The following is a 14142-nucleotide window of genomic DNA, read 5'->3' as shown; positions in this document are numbered from 1 at the left end:
ACACCGGTGGTGGGTGAGTCGCCTGAGGTCAGCGGGCACGTCCTGGACGTGTTTGGAGGCAACTTGAACCAGTCGGTAAGCTGCGGCCCAAACCCTAACCTGACATGTACACGAAGCTGCGAGTCAGGTACTGTACCGGCAGAATCTGGCAGTTTCGGATCAGCACTCGAGACGATTTCTTCATGCCAGCACAGGCCGAAGCTGTGGAGATCAGCCAGTGGCTCAGGATCTGCCAGAGTGACAGATTTTCAGGGAGGCAACGGCGTCGCATTAGTGGAGGAGCGCGGCAAAGCATCAGCAAGGGAGAGCCACTGCTGGGCTCTCCTTCGATAGCTCAGCTGGTAGAGCGGAGGACTGTAGTGTGTCGCAAACCTGTCATCCTTAGGTCGCCGGTTCAATTCCGGCTCGAAGGAGCCCCCCACCCTGCTGCTTTTTGCAAACAGTCAGCATCCACCAGCACGCGGGCCACAGCAACACAGATGAGCTGAAAAGGCGACACGTCGGCACACGCCCTTCCCCCTCTGCAACCAGCCAGCCAGCTGTCTCCTTGCTGCGGCTGCAGCTGACGGCCAGCAGGGTGCCTCGTTTTCGACACAAACGCATGAAAGCACTTTGTGCTCACTGCAACCAAATGAAGTCTTCTATCAGTCAGGCGGGGCCCTGCGACGTCACCTCACGCTCGTGGTGGCTGCGCCAAGGCTGAAGTCGTTTCCACCTCCAATCAGCAATCGCCATCGCCTCAGCACTTCTTTCCTCGTCCACGGGGCCTTCCGCCTCGCCTGAGTCCACCAGCTGCCGCTGCCGCTCCTCCGACAAGTTGGTTCTTTCAGCGAGACAGGCATCAGCAATGTTTGGTCTCAGCCGTCCGACGGGTGAGAGGATTTCCTGCACATCCTGGAGCGTGGCTGCTCAGGATCCACTGCGGAAGGAGCGAAAGCGTGGCCGGCTCACCTACCGGGGGATTAGTTCAACTGTTGGAGCGCACGCGTGAGGTAGTGGGATCGATGCCCGCATTCTCCACTTGCTTTTAAAACTGCGAGTGCACCCACTCACTCAGCTGGTCTGCAGCAGACGGAATACCGTTTGCGTACGCCGCCTCCCTGAGAGTGGTCCCGAAAGATCAAAAGCTTCACGCGTGAGCGACAGGCAGATCCTGCTGTTTCAGGGTGCAGCGTAGGAAGGAAGTCGAGCTGCACAGTGAAGGGAAACGCCTGCGGCGTTGATGTTTTTTCCCTGCGGGGTGCAAGTCAGCACCTTGAAAGGATCACACCGGTGGTGGGTGAGTCGCCTGAGGTCAGCGGGCACGTCCTGGACGTGTTTGGAGGCAACTTGAACCAGTCGGTAAGCTGCGGCCCAAACCCTAACCTGACATGTACACGAAGCTGCGAGTCAGGTACTGTACCGGCAGAATCTGGCAGTTTCGGATCAGCACTCGAGACGATTTCTTCATGCCAGCACAGGCCGAAGCTGTGGAGATCAGCCAGTGGCTCAGGATCTGCCAGAGTGACAGATTTTCAGGGAGGCAACGGCGTCGCATTAGTGGAGGAGCGCGGCAAAGCATCAGCAAGGGAGAGCCACTGCTGGGCTCTCCTTCGATAGCTCAGCTGGTAGAGCGGAGGACTGTAGTGTGTCGCAAACCTGTCATCCTTAGGTCGCCGGTTCAATTCCGGCTCGAAGGAGCCCCCCACCCTGCTGCTTTTTGCAAACAGTCAGCATCCACCAGCACGCGGGCCACAGCAACACAGATGAGCTGAAAAGGCGACACGTCGGCACACGCCCTTCCCCCTCTGCAACCAGCCAGCCAGCTGTCTCCTTGCTGCGGCTGCAGCTGACGGCCAGCAGGGTGCCTCGTTTTCGACACAAACGCATGAAAGCACTTTGTGCTCACTGCAACCAAATGAAGTCTTCTATCAGTCAGGCGGGGCCCTGCGACGTCACCTCACGCTCGTGGTGGCTGCGCCAAGGCTGAAGTCGTTTCCACCTCCAATCAGCAATCGCCATCGCCTCAGCACTTCTTTCCTCGTCCACGGGGCCTTCCGCCTCGCCTGAGTCCACCAGCTGCCGCTGCCGCTCCTCCGACAAGTTGGTTCTTTCAGCGAGACAGGCATCAGCAATGTTTGGTCTCAGCCGTCCGACGGGTGAGAGGATTTCCTGCACATCCTGGAGCGTGGCTGCTCAGGATCCACTGCGGAAGGAGCGAAAGCGTGGCCGGCTCACCTACCGGGGGATTAGTTCAACTGTTGGAGCGCACGCGTGAGGTAGTGGGATCGATGCTCGCATTCTCCACTTGCTTTTAAAACTGCGAGTGCACCCACTCACTCAGCTGGTCTGCAGCAGACGGAATACCGTTTGCGTACGCCGCCTCCCTGAGAGTGGTCCCGAAAGATCAAAAGCTTCACGCGTGAGCGACAGGCAGGTCCTGCTGTTTCAGGGTGCAGCGTAGGAAGGAAGTCGAGCTGCGCAGTGAAGGGAAACGCCTGCGGCGTTGATGTTTTTTCCCTGCGGGGTGCAAGTCAGCACCTTGAAAGGATCACACCGGTGGTGGGTGAGTCGCCTGAGGTCAGCGGGCACGTCCTGGACGTGTTTGGAGGCAACTTGAACCAGTCGGTAAGCTGCGGCCCAAACCCTAACCTGACATGTACACGAAGCTGCGAGTCAGGTACTGTACCGGCAGAATCTGGCAGTTTCGGATCAGCACTCGAGACGATTTCTTCATGCCAGCACAGGCCGAAGCTGTGGAGATCAGCCAGTGGCTCAGGATCTGCCAGAGTGACAGATTTTCAGGGACGCAACGGCGTCGCATTAGTGGAGGAGCGCGGCAAAGCATCAGCAAGGGAGAGCCACTGCTGGGCTCTCCTTCGATAGCTCAGCTGGTAGAGCGGAGGACTGTAGTGTGTCGCAAACCTGTCATCCTTAGGTCGCCGGTTCAATTCCGGCTCGAAGGAGCCCCCCACCCTGCTGCTTTTTGCAAACAGTCAGCATCCACCAGCACGCGGGCCACAGCAACACAGATGAGCTGAAAAGGCGACACGTCGGCACACGCCCTTCCCCCTCTGCAACCAGCCAGCCAGCTGTCTCCTTGCTGCGGCTGCAGCTGACGGCCAGCAGGGTGCCTCGTTTTCGACACAAACGCATGAAAGCACTTTGTGCTCACTGCAACCAAATGAAGTCTTCTATCAGTCAGGCGGGGCCCTGCGACGTCACCTCACGCTCGTGGTGGCTGCGCCAAGGCTGAAGTCGTTTCCACCTCCAATCAGCAATCGCCATCGCCTCAGCACTTCTTTCCTCGTCCACGGGGCCTTCCGCCTCGCCTGAGTCCACCAGCTGCCGCTGCCGCTCCTCCGACAAGTTGGTTCTTTCAGCGAGACAGGCATCAGCAATGTTTGGTCTCAGCCGTCCGACGGGTGAGAGGATTTCCTGCACATCCTGGAGCGTGGCTGCTCAGGATCCACTGCGGAAGGAGCGAAAGCGTGGCCGGCTCACCTACCGGGGGATTAGTTCAACTGTTGGAGCGCACGCGTGAGGTAGTGGGATCGATGCCCGCATTCTCCACTTGCTTTTAAAACTGCGAGTGCACCCACTCACTCAGCTGGTCTGCAGCAGACGGAATACCGTTTGCGTACGCCGCCTCCCTGAGAGTGGTCCCGAAAGATCAAAAGCTTCACGCGTGAGCGACAGGCAGGTCCTGCTGTTTCAGGGTGCAGCGTAGGAAGGAAGTCGAGCTGCGCAGTGAAGGGAAACGCCTGCGGCGTTGATGTTTTTTCCCTGCGGGGTGCAAGTCAGCACCTTGAAAGGATCACACCGGTGGTGGGTGAGTCGCCTGAGGTCAGCGGGCACGTCCTGGACGTGTTTGGAGGCAACTTGAACCAGTCGGTAAGCTGCGGCCCAAACCCTAACCTGACATGTACACGAAGCTGCGAGTCAGGTACTGTACCGGCAGAATCTGGCAGTTTCGGATCAGCACTCGAGACGATTTCTTCATGCCAGCACAGGCCGAAGCTGTGGAGATCAGCCAGTGGCTCAGGATCTGCCAGAGTGACAGATTTTCAGGGAGGCAACGGCGTCGCATTAGTGGAGGAGCGCGGCAAAGCATCAGCAAGGGAGAGCCACGGCTGGGCTCTCCTTCGATAGCTCAGCTGGTAGAGCGGAGGACTGTAGTGTGTCGCAAACCTGTCATCCTTAGGTCGCCGGTTCAATTCCGGCTCGAAGTAGCCCCCCACCCTGCTGCTTTTTGCAAACAGTCAGCATCCACCAGCACGCGGGCCACAGCAACACAGATGAGCTGAAAAGGCGACACGTCGGCACACGCCCTTCCCCCTCTGCAACCAGCCAGCCAGCTGTCTCCTTGCTGCGGCTGCAGCTGACGGCCAGCAGGGTGCCTCGTTTTCGACACAAACGCATGAAAGCACTTTGTGCTCACTGCAACCAAATGAAGTCTTCTATCAGTCAGGCGGGGCCCTGCGACGTCACCTCACGCTCGTGGTGGCTGCGCCAAGGCTGAAGTCGTTTCCACCTCCAATCAGCAATCGCCATCGCCTCAGCACTTCTTTCCTCGTCCACGGGGCCTTCCGCCTCGCCTGAGTCCACCAGCTGCCGCTGCCGCTCCTCCGACAAGTTGGTTCTTTCAGCGAGACAGGCATCAGCAATGTTTGGTCTCAGCCGTCCGACGGGTGAGAGGATTTCCTGCACATCCTGGAGCGTGGCTGCTCAGGATCCACTGCGGAAGGAGCGAAAGCGTGGCCGGCTCACCTACCGGGGGATTAGTTCAACTGTTGGAGCGCACGCGTGAGGTAGTGGGATCGATGCCCGCATTCTCCACTTGCTTTTAAAACTGCGAGTGCACCCACTCACTCAGCTGGTCTGCAGCAGACGGAATACCGTTTGCGTACGCCGCCTCCCTGAGAGTGGTCCCGAAAGATCAAAAGCTTCACGCGTGAGCGACAGGCAGGTCCTGCTGTGTCAGGGTGCAGCGTAGGAAGGAAGTCGAGCTGCGCAGTGAAGGGAAACGCCTGCGGCGTTGATGTTTTTTCCCTGCGGGGTGCAAGTCAGCACCTTGAAAGGATCACACCGGTGGTGGGTGAGTCGCCTGAGGTCAGCGGGCACGTCCTGGACGTGTTTGGAGGCAACTTGAACCAGTCGGTAAGCTGCGGCCCAAACCCTAACCTGACATGTACACGAAGCTGCGAGTCAGGTACTGTACCGGCAGAATCTGGCAGTTTCGGATCAGCACTCGAGACGATTTCTTCATGCCAGCACAGGCCGAAGCTGTGGAGATCAGCCAGTGGCTCAGGATCTGCCAGAGTGACAGATTTTCAGGGAGGCAACGGCGTCGCATTAGTGGAGGAGCGCGGCAAAGCATCAGCAAGGGAGAGCCACTGCTGGGCTCTCCTTCGATAGCTCAGCTGGTAGAGCGGAGGACTGTAGTGTGTCGCAAACCTGTCATCCTTAGGTCGCCGGTTCAATTCCGGCTCGAAGGAGCCCCCCACCCTGCTGCTTTTTGCAAACAGTCAGCATCCACCAGCACGCGGGCCACAGCAACACAGATGAGCTGAAAAGGCGACACGTCGGCACACGCCCTTCCCCCTCTGCAACCAGCCAGCCAGCTGTCTCCTTGCTGCGGCTGCAGCTGACGGCCAGCAGGGTGCCTCGTTTTCGACACAAACGCATGAAAGCACTTTGTGCTCACTGCAACCAAATGAAGTCTTCTATCAGTCAGGCGGGGCCCTGCGACGTCACCTCACGCTCGTGGTGGCTGCGCCAAGGCTGAAGTCGTTTCCACCTCCAATCAGCAATCGCCATCGCCTCAGCACTTCTTTCCTCGTCCACGGGGCCTTCCGCCTCGCCTGAGTCCACCAGCTGCCGCTGCCGCTCCTCCGACAAGTTGGTTCTTTCAGCGAGACAGGCATCAGCAATGTTTGGTCTCAGCCGTCCGACGGGTGAGAGGATTTCCTGCACATCCTGGAGCGTGGCTGCTCAGGATCCACTGCGGAAGGAGCGAAAGCGTGGCCGGCTCACCTACCGGGGGATTAGTTCAACTGTTGGAGCGCACGCGTGAGGTAGTGGGATCGATGCCCGCATTCTCCACTTGCTTTTAAAACTGCGAGTGCACCCACTCACTCAGCTGGTCTGCAGCAGACGGAATACCGTTTGCGTACGCCGCCTCCCTGAGAGTGGTCCCGAAAGATCAAAAGCTTCACGCGTGAGCGACAGGCAGGTCCTGCTGTTTCAGGGTGCAGCGTAGGAAGGAAGTCGAGCTGCGCAGTGAAGGGAAACGCCTGCGGCGTTGATGTTTTTTCCCTGCGGGGTGCAAGTCAGCACCTTGAAAGGATCACACCGGTGGTGGGTGAGTCGCCTGAGGTCAGCGGGCACGTCCTGGACGTGTTTGGAGGCAACTTGAACCAGTCGGTAAGCTGCGGCCCAAACCCTAACCTGACATGTACACGAAGCTGCGAGTCAGGTACGTACCGGCAGAATCTGGCAGTTTCGGATCAGCACTCGAGACGATTTCTTCATGCCAGCACAGGCCGAAGCTGTGGAGATCAGCCAGTGGCTCAGGATCTGCCAGAGTGACAGATTTTCAGGGAGGCAACGGCGTCGCATTAGTGGAGGAGCGCGGCAAAGCATCAGCAAGGGAGAGCCTCTACTGGGCTCTCCTTCGATAGCTCAGCTGGTAGAGCGGAGGACTGTAGTGTGTCGCAAACCTGTCATCCTTAGGTCGCCGGTTCAATTCCGGCTCGAAGTAGCCCCCCACCCTGCTGCTTTTTGCAAACAGTCAGCATCCACCAGCACGCGGGCCACAGCAACACAGATGAGCTGAAAAGGCGACACGTCGGCACACGCCCTTCCCCCTCTGCAACCAGCCAGCCAGCTGTCTCCTTGCTGCGGCTGCAGCTGACGGCCAGCAGGGTGCCTCGTTTTCGACACAAACGCATGAAAGCACTTTGTGCTCACTGCAACCAAATGAAGTCTTCTATCAGTCAGGCGGGGCCCTGCGACGTCACCTCACGCTCGTGGTGGCTGCGCCAAGGCTGAAGTCGTTTCCACCTCCAATCAGCAATCGCCATCGCCTCAGCACTTCTTTCCTCGTCCACGGGGCCTTCCGCCTCGCCTGAGTCCACCAGCTGCCGCTGCCGCTCCTCCGACAAGTTGGTTCTTTCAGCGAGACAGGCATCAGCAATGTTTGGTCTCAGCCGTCCGACGGGTGAGAGGATTTCCTGCACATCCTGGAGCGTGGCTGCTCAGGATCCACTGCGGAAGGAGCGAAAGCGTGGCCGGCTCACCTACCGGGGGATTAGTTCAACTGTTGGAGCGCACGCGTGAGGTAGTGGGATCGATGCCCGCATTCTCCACTTGCTTTTAAAACTGCGAGTGCACCCACTCACTCAGCTGGTCTGCAGCAGACGGAATACCGTTTGCGTACGCCGCCTCCCTGAGAGTGGTCCCGAAAGATCAAAAGCTTCACGCGTGAGCGACAGGCAGGTCCTGCTGTTTCAGGGTGCAGCGTAGGAAGGAAGTCGAGCTGCGCAGTGAAGGGAAACGCCTGCGGCGTTGATGTTTTTTCCCTGCGGGGTGCAAGTCAGCACCTTGAAAGGATCACACCGGTGGTGGGTGAGTCGCCTGAGGTCAGCGGGCACGTCCTGGACGTGTTTGGAGGCAACTTGAACCAGTCGGTAAGCTGCGGCCCAAACCCTAACCTGACATGTACACGAAGCTGCGAGTCAGGTACTGTACCGGCAGAATCTGGCAGTTTCGGATCAGCACTCGAGACGATTTCTTCATGCCAGCACAGGCCGAAGCTGTGGAGATCAGCCAGTGGCTCAGGATCTGCCAGAGTGACAGATTTTCAGGGAGGCAACGGCGTCGCATTAGTGGAGGAGCGCGGCAAAGCATCAGCAAGGGAGAGCCACGGCTGGGCTCTCCTTCGATAGCTCAGCTGGTAGAGCGGAGGACTGTAGTGTGTCGCAAACCTGTCATCCTTAGGTCGCCAGTTCAATTCCGGCTCGAAGGAGCCCCCCACCCTGCTGCTTTTTGCAAACAGTCAGCATCCACCAGCACGCGGGCCACAGCAACACAGATGAGCTGAAAAGGCGACACGTCGGCACACGCCCTTCCCCCTCTGCAACCAGCCAGCCAGCTGTCTCCTTGCAGCGGCTGCAGCTGACGGCCAGCAGGGTGCCTCGTTTTCGACACAAACGCATGAAAGCACTTTGTGCTCACTGCAACCAAATGAAGTCTTCTATCAGTCAGGCGGGGCCCTGCGACGTCACCTCACGCTCGTGGTGGCTGCGCCAAGGCTGAAGTCGTTTCCACCTCCAATCAGCAATCGCCATCGCCTCAGCACTTCTTTCCTCGTCCACGGGGCCTTCCGCCTCGCCTGAGTCCACCAGCTGCCGCTGCCGCTCCTCCGACAAGTTGGTTCTTTCAGCGAGACAGGCATCAGCAATGTTTGGTCTCAGCCGTCCGACGGGTGAGAGGATTTCCTGCACATCCTGGAGCGTGGCTGCTCAGGATCCACTGCGGAAGGAGCGAAAGCGTGGCCGGCTCACCTACCGGGGGATTAGTTCAACTGTTGGAGCGCACGCGTGAGGTAGTGGGATCGATGCCCGCATTCTCCACTTGCTTTTAAAACTGCGAGTGCACCCACTCACTCAGCTGGTCTGCAGCAGACGGAATACCGTTTGCGTACGCCGCCTCCCTGAGAGTGGTCCCGAAAGATCAAAAGCTTCACGCGTGAGCGACAGGCAGGTCCTGCTGTTTCAGGGTGCAGCGTAGGAAGGAAGTCGAGCTGCGCAGTGAAGGGAAACGCCTGCGGCGTTGATGTTTTTTCCCTGCGGGGTGCAAGTCAGCACCTTGAAAGGATCACACCGGTGGTGGGTGAGTCGCCTGAGGTCAGCGGGCACGTCCTGGACGTGTTTGGAGGCAACTTGAACCAGTCGGTAAGCTGCGGCCCAAACCCTAACCTGACATGTACACGAAGCTGCGAGTCAGGTACTGTACCGGCAGAATCTGGCAGTTTCGGATCAGCACTCGAGACGATTTCTTCATGCCAGCACAGGCCGAAGCTGTGGAGATCAGCCAGTGGCTCAGGATCTGCCAGAGTGACAGATTTTCAGGGAGGCAACGGCGTCGCATTAGTGGAGGAGCGCGGCAAAGCATCAGCAAGGGAGAGCCACTGCTGGGCTCTCCTTCGATAGCTCAGCTGGTAGAGCGGAGGACTGTAGTGTGTCGCAAACCTGTCATCCTTAGGTCGCCGGTTCAATTCCGGCTCGAAGGAGCCCCCCACCCTGCTGCTTTTTGCAAACAGTCAGCATCCACCAGCACGCGGGCCACAGCAACACAGATGAGCTGAAAAGGCGACACGTCGGCACACGCCCTTCCCCCTCTGCAACCAGCCAGCCAGCTGTCTCCTTGCTGCGGCTGCAGCTGACGGCCAGCAGGGTGCCTCGTTTTCGACACAAACGCATGAAAGCACTTTGTGCTCACTGCAACCAAATGAAGTCTTCTATCAGTCAGGCGGGGCCCTGCGACGTCACCTCACGCTCGTGGTGGCTGCGCCAAGGCTGAAGTCGTTTCCACCTCCAATCAGCAATCGCCATCGCCTCAGCACTTCTTTCCTCGTCCACGGGGCCTTCCGCCTCGCCTGAGTCCACCAGCTGCCGCTGCCGCTCCTCCGACAAGTTGGTTCTTTCAGCGAGACAGGCATCAGCAATGTTTGGTCTCAGCCGTCCGACGGGTGAGAGGATTTCCTGCACATCCTGGAGCGTGGCTGCTCAGGATCCACTGCGGAAGGAGCGAAAGCGTGGCCGGCTCACCTACCGGGGGATTAGTTCAACTGTTGGAGCGCACGCGTGAGGTAGTGGGATCGATGCCCGCATTCTCCACTTGCTTTTAAAACTGCGAGTGCACCCACTCACTCAGCTGGTCTGCAGCAGACGGAATACCGTTTGCGTACGCCGCCTCCCTGAGAGTGGTCCCGAAAGATCAAAAGCTTCACGCGTGAGCGACAGGCAGGTCCTGCTGTTTCAGGGTGCAGCGTAGGAAGGAAGTCGAGCTGCGCAGTGAAGGGAAACGCCTGCGGCGTTGATGTTTTTTCCCTGCGGGGTGCAAGTCAGCACCTTGAAAGGATCACACCGGTGGTGGGTGAGTCGCCTGAGGTCAGCGGGCACGTCCTGGACGTGTTTGGAGGCAACTTGAACCAGTCGGTAAGCTGCGGCCCAAACCCTAACCTGACATGTACACGAAGCTGCGAGTCAGGTACTGTACCGGCAGAATCTGGCAGTTTCGGATCAGCACTCGAGACGATTTCTTCATGCCAGCACAGGCCGAAGCTGTGGAGATCAGCCAGTGGCTCAGGATCTGCCAGAGTGACAGATTTTCAGGGACGCAACGGCGTCGCATTAGTGGAGGAGCGCGGCAAAGCATCAGCAAGGGAGAGCCTCTACTGGGCTCTCCTTCGATAGCTCAGCTGGTAGAGCGGAGGACTGTAGTGTGTCGCAAACCTGTCATCCTTAGGTCGCCGGTTCAATTCCGGCTCGAAGGAGCCCCCCACCCTGCTGCTTTTTGCAAACAGTCAGCATCCACCAGCACGCGGGCCACAGCAACACAGATGAGCTGAAAAGGCGACACGTCGGCACACGCCCTTCCCCCTCTGCAACCAGCCAGCCAGCTGTCTCCTTGCTGCGGCTGCAGCTGACGGCCAGCAGGGTGCCTCGTTTTCGACACAAACGCATGAAAGCACTTTGTGCTCACTGCAACCAAATGAAGTCTTCTATCAGTCAGGCGGGGCCCTGCGACGTCACCTCACGCTCGTGGTGGCTGCGCCAAGGCTGAAGTCGTTTCCACCTCCAATCAGCAATCGCCATCGCCTCAGCACTTCTTTCCTCGTCCACGGGGCCTTCCGCCTCGCCTGAGTCCACCAGCTGCCGCTGCCGCTCCTCCGACAAGTTGGTTCTTTCAGCGAGACAGGCATCAGCACTGTTTGGTCTCAGCCGTCCGACGGGTGAGAGGATTTCCTGCACATCCTGGAGCGTGGCTGCTCAGGATCCACTGCGGAAGGAGCGAAAGCGTGGCCGGCTCACCTACCGGGGGATTAGTTCAACTGTTGGAGCGCACGCGTGAGGTAGTGGGATCGATGCTCGCATTCTCCACTTGCTTTTAAAACTGCGAGTGCACCCACTCACTCAGCTGGTCTGCAGCAGACGGAATACCGTTTGCGTACGCCGCCTCCCTGAGAGTGGTCCCGAAAGATCAAAAGCTTCACGCGTGAGCGACAGGCAGGTCCTGCTGTTTCAGGGTGCAGCGTAGGAAGGAAGTCGAGCTGCGCAGTGAAGGGAAACGCCTGCGGCGTTGATGTTTTTTCCCTGCGGGGTGCAAGTCAGCACCTTGAAAGGATCACACCGGTGGTGGGTGAGTCGCCTGAGGTCAGCGGGCACGTCCTGGACGTGTTTGGAGGCAACTTGAACCAGTCGGTAAGCTGCGGCCCAAACCCTAACCTGACATGTACACGAAGCTGCGAGTCAGGTACTGTACCGGCAGAATCTGGCAGTTTCGGATCAGCACTCGAGACGATTTCTTCATGCCAGCACAGGCCGAAGCTGTGGAGATCAGTCAGTGGCTCAGGATCTGCCAGAGTGACAGATTTTCAGGGAGGCAACGGCGTCGCATTAGTGGAGGAGCGCGGCAAAGCATCAGCAAGGGAGAGCCACTGCTGGGCTCTCCTTCGATAGCTCAGCTGGTAGAGCGGAGGACTGTAGTGTGTCGCAAACCTGTCATCCTTAGGTCGCCGGTTCAATTCCGGCTCGAAGGAGCCCCCCACCCTGCTGCTTTTTGCAAACAGTCAGCATCCACCAGCACGCGGGCCACAGCAACACAGATGAGCTGAAAAGGCGACACGTCGGCACACGCCCTTCCCCCTCTGCAACCAGCCAGCCAGCTGTCTCCTTGCTGCGGCTGCAGCTGACGGCCAGCAGGGTGCCTCGTTTTCTTTTTTTTTTATTTCAAAAATATACTTTATTCATAAATGATTTGATGGTCTGTACATTGGATCATGCCATACATATGTCCATATTTACAAACACAGATTCGACTTTATTCTTGTCCTTTACAATCCTGTGCATTTTTTCAATCTTGTATATATACATATATTTGGCTGAGGCATCAGCAGAGCCCAAAAAAACGTCTGTATGGGCCCCCTGAGCAGGGTGCCTCGTTTTCGACACAAACGCATGAAAGCACTTTGTGCTCACTGCAACCAAATGAAGTCTTCTATCAGTCAGGCGGGGCCCTGCGACGTCACCTCACGCTCGTGGTGGCTGCGCCAAGGCTGAAGTCGTTTCCACCTCCAATCAGCAATCGCCATCGCCTCAGCACTTCTTTCCTCGTCCACGGGGCCTTCCGCCTCGCCTGAGTCCACCAGCTGCCGCTGCCGCTCCTCCGACAAGTTGGTTCTTTCAGCGAGACAGGCATCAGCACTGTTTGGTCTCAGCCGTCCGACGGGTGAGAGGATTTCCTGCACATCCTGGAGCGTGGCTGCTCAGGATCCACTGCGGAAGGAGCGAAAGCGTGGCCGGCTCACCTACCGGGGGATTAGTTCAACTGTTGGAGCGCACGCGTGAGGTAGTGGGATCGATGCCCGCATTCTCCACTTGCTTTTAAAACTGCGAGTGCACCCACTCACTCAGCTGGTCTGCAGCAGACGGAATACCGTTTGCGTACGCCGCCTCCCTGAGAGTGGTCCCGAAAGATCAAAAGCTTCACGCGTGAGCGACAGGCAGGTCCTGCTGTTTCAGGGTGCAGCGTAGGAAGGAAGTCGAGCTGCGCAGTGAAGGGAAACGCCTGCGGCGTTGATGTTTTTTCCCTGCGGGGTGCAAGTCAGCACCTTGAAAGGATCACACCGGTGGTGGGTGAGTCGCCTGAGGTCAGCGGGCACGTCCTGGACGTGTTTGGAGGCAACTTGAACCAGTCGGTAAGCTGCGGCCCAAACCCTAACCTGACATGTACACGAAGCTGCGAGTCAGGTACTGTACCGGCAGAATCTGGCAGTTTCGGATCAGCACTCGAGACGATTTCTTCATGCCAGCACAGGCCGAAGCTGTGGAGATCAGCCAGTGGCTCAGGATCTGCCAGAGTGACAGATTTTCAGGGAGGCAACGGCGTCGCATTAGTGGAGGAGCGCGGCAAAGCATCAGCAAGGGAGAGCCACTGCTGGGCTCTCCTTCGATAGCTCAGCTGGTAGAGCGGAGGACTGTAGTGTGTCGCAAACCTGTCATCCTTAGGTCGCCGGTTCAATTCCGGCTCGAAGGAGCCCCCCACCCTGCTGCTTTTTGCAAACAGTCAGCATCCACCAGCACGCGGGCCACAGCAACACAGATGAGCTGAAAAGGCGACACGTCGGCACACGCCCTTCCCCCTCTGCAACCAGCCAGCCAGCTGTCTCCTTGCTGCGGCTGCAGCTGACGGCCAGCAGGGTGCCTCGTTTTCGACACAAACGCATGAAAGCACTTTGTGCTCACTGCAACCAAATGAAGTCTTCTATCAGTCAGGCGGGGCCCTGCGACGTCACCTCACGCTCGTGGTGGCTGCGCCAAGGCTGAAGTCGTTTCCACCTCCAATCAGCAATCGCCATCGCCTCAGCACTTCTTTCCTCGTCCACGGGGCCTTCCGCCTCGCCTGAGTCCACCAGCTGCCGCTGCCGCTCCTCCGACAAGTTGGTTCTTTCAGCGAGACAGGCATCAGCACTGTTTGGTCTCAGCCGTCCGACGGGTGAGAGGATTTCCTGCACATCCTGGAGCGTGGCTGCTCAGGATCCACTGCGGAAGGAGCGAAAGCGTGGCCGGCTCACCTACCGGGGGATTAGTTCAACTGTTGGAGCGCACGCGTGAGGTAGTGGGATCGATGCTCGCATTCTCCACTTGCTTTTAAAACTGCGAGTGCACCCACTCACTCAGCTGGTCTGCAGCAGACGGAATACCGTTTGCGTACGCCGCCTCCCTGAGAGTGGTCCCGAAAGATCAAAAGCTTCACGCGTGAGCGACAGGCAGGTCCTGCTGTTTCAGGGTGCAGCGTAGGAAGGAAGTCGAGCTGCGCAGTGAAGGGAAACGCCTGCGGCGTTGATGTTTTTTCCCTGCGGGGTGCAAGTCAGCA

The 14142-nt window shown here is 58.4% G+C and overlaps 11 non-coding genes across 11 annotated transcripts; all 11 read left to right on the top strand.

Annotated features, from left to right (window-relative positions):
• Positions 1 to 323: 323 nt before the first annotated feature.
• trnay-gua (transfer RNA tyrosine (anticodon GUA)) lies at positions 324 to 413 on the top strand. The gene is given in 2 exon segments: positions 324 to 360; positions 378 to 413. It is a non-coding gene; the product is annotated as a tRNA-Tyr (tRNA).
• A 1176-nt stretch (positions 414 to 1589) lies between these two features.
• On the top strand, positions 1590 to 1679 carry trnay-gua (transfer RNA tyrosine (anticodon GUA)). Its single transcript is given in 2 exon segments — positions 1590 to 1626; positions 1644 to 1679. It is a non-coding gene; the product is annotated as a tRNA-Tyr (tRNA).
• Positions 1680 to 2855: 1176 nt separating this feature from the next.
• Positions 2856 to 2945, top strand: trnay-gua (transfer RNA tyrosine (anticodon GUA)). The gene is given in 2 exon segments: positions 2856 to 2892; positions 2910 to 2945. It is a non-coding gene; the product is annotated as a tRNA-Tyr (tRNA).
• A 1176-nt stretch (positions 2946 to 4121) lies between these two features.
• Positions 4122 to 4211, top strand: trnay-gua (transfer RNA tyrosine (anticodon GUA)). Its single transcript is given in 2 exon segments — positions 4122 to 4158; positions 4176 to 4211. It is a non-coding gene; the product is annotated as a tRNA-Tyr (tRNA).
• A 1176-nt stretch (positions 4212 to 5387) lies between these two features.
• On the top strand, positions 5388 to 5477 carry trnay-gua (transfer RNA tyrosine (anticodon GUA)). Its single transcript is given in 2 exon segments — positions 5388 to 5424; positions 5442 to 5477. It is a non-coding gene; the product is annotated as a tRNA-Tyr (tRNA).
• Positions 5478 to 6652: 1175 nt separating this feature from the next.
• On the top strand, positions 6653 to 6742 carry trnay-gua (transfer RNA tyrosine (anticodon GUA)). Its single transcript is given in 2 exon segments — positions 6653 to 6689; positions 6707 to 6742. It is a non-coding gene; the product is annotated as a tRNA-Tyr (tRNA).
• A 1176-nt stretch (positions 6743 to 7918) lies between these two features.
• On the top strand, positions 7919 to 8008 carry trnay-gua (transfer RNA tyrosine (anticodon GUA)). Its single transcript is given in 2 exon segments — positions 7919 to 7955; positions 7973 to 8008. It is a non-coding gene; the product is annotated as a tRNA-Tyr (tRNA).
• Positions 8009 to 9184: 1176 nt separating this feature from the next.
• Positions 9185 to 9274, top strand: trnay-gua (transfer RNA tyrosine (anticodon GUA)). Its single transcript is given in 2 exon segments — positions 9185 to 9221; positions 9239 to 9274. It is a non-coding gene; the product is annotated as a tRNA-Tyr (tRNA).
• Positions 9275 to 10450: 1176 nt separating this feature from the next.
• On the top strand, positions 10451 to 10540 carry trnay-gua (transfer RNA tyrosine (anticodon GUA)). Its single transcript is given in 2 exon segments — positions 10451 to 10487; positions 10505 to 10540. It is a non-coding gene; the product is annotated as a tRNA-Tyr (tRNA).
• A 1176-nt stretch (positions 10541 to 11716) lies between these two features.
• trnay-gua (transfer RNA tyrosine (anticodon GUA)) lies at positions 11717 to 11806 on the top strand. Its single transcript is given in 2 exon segments — positions 11717 to 11753; positions 11771 to 11806. It is a non-coding gene; the product is annotated as a tRNA-Tyr (tRNA).
• A 1406-nt stretch (positions 11807 to 13212) lies between these two features.
• Positions 13213 to 13302, top strand: trnay-gua (transfer RNA tyrosine (anticodon GUA)). The gene is given in 2 exon segments: positions 13213 to 13249; positions 13267 to 13302. It is a non-coding gene; the product is annotated as a tRNA-Tyr (tRNA).
• The last annotated feature ends 840 nt before the right edge of the window (positions 13303 to 14142 follow it).

This window comes from Chiloscyllium punctatum, chromosome 5 (genome assembly GCF_047496795.1).
Source record: "Chiloscyllium punctatum isolate Juve2018m chromosome 5, sChiPun1.3, whole genome shotgun sequence".
Taxonomy (NCBI): Eukaryota; Metazoa; Chordata; class Chondrichthyes; order Orectolobiformes; family Hemiscylliidae; genus Chiloscyllium; species Chiloscyllium punctatum.
This window is presented reverse-complemented; position numbering and strand designations above follow the sequence as displayed.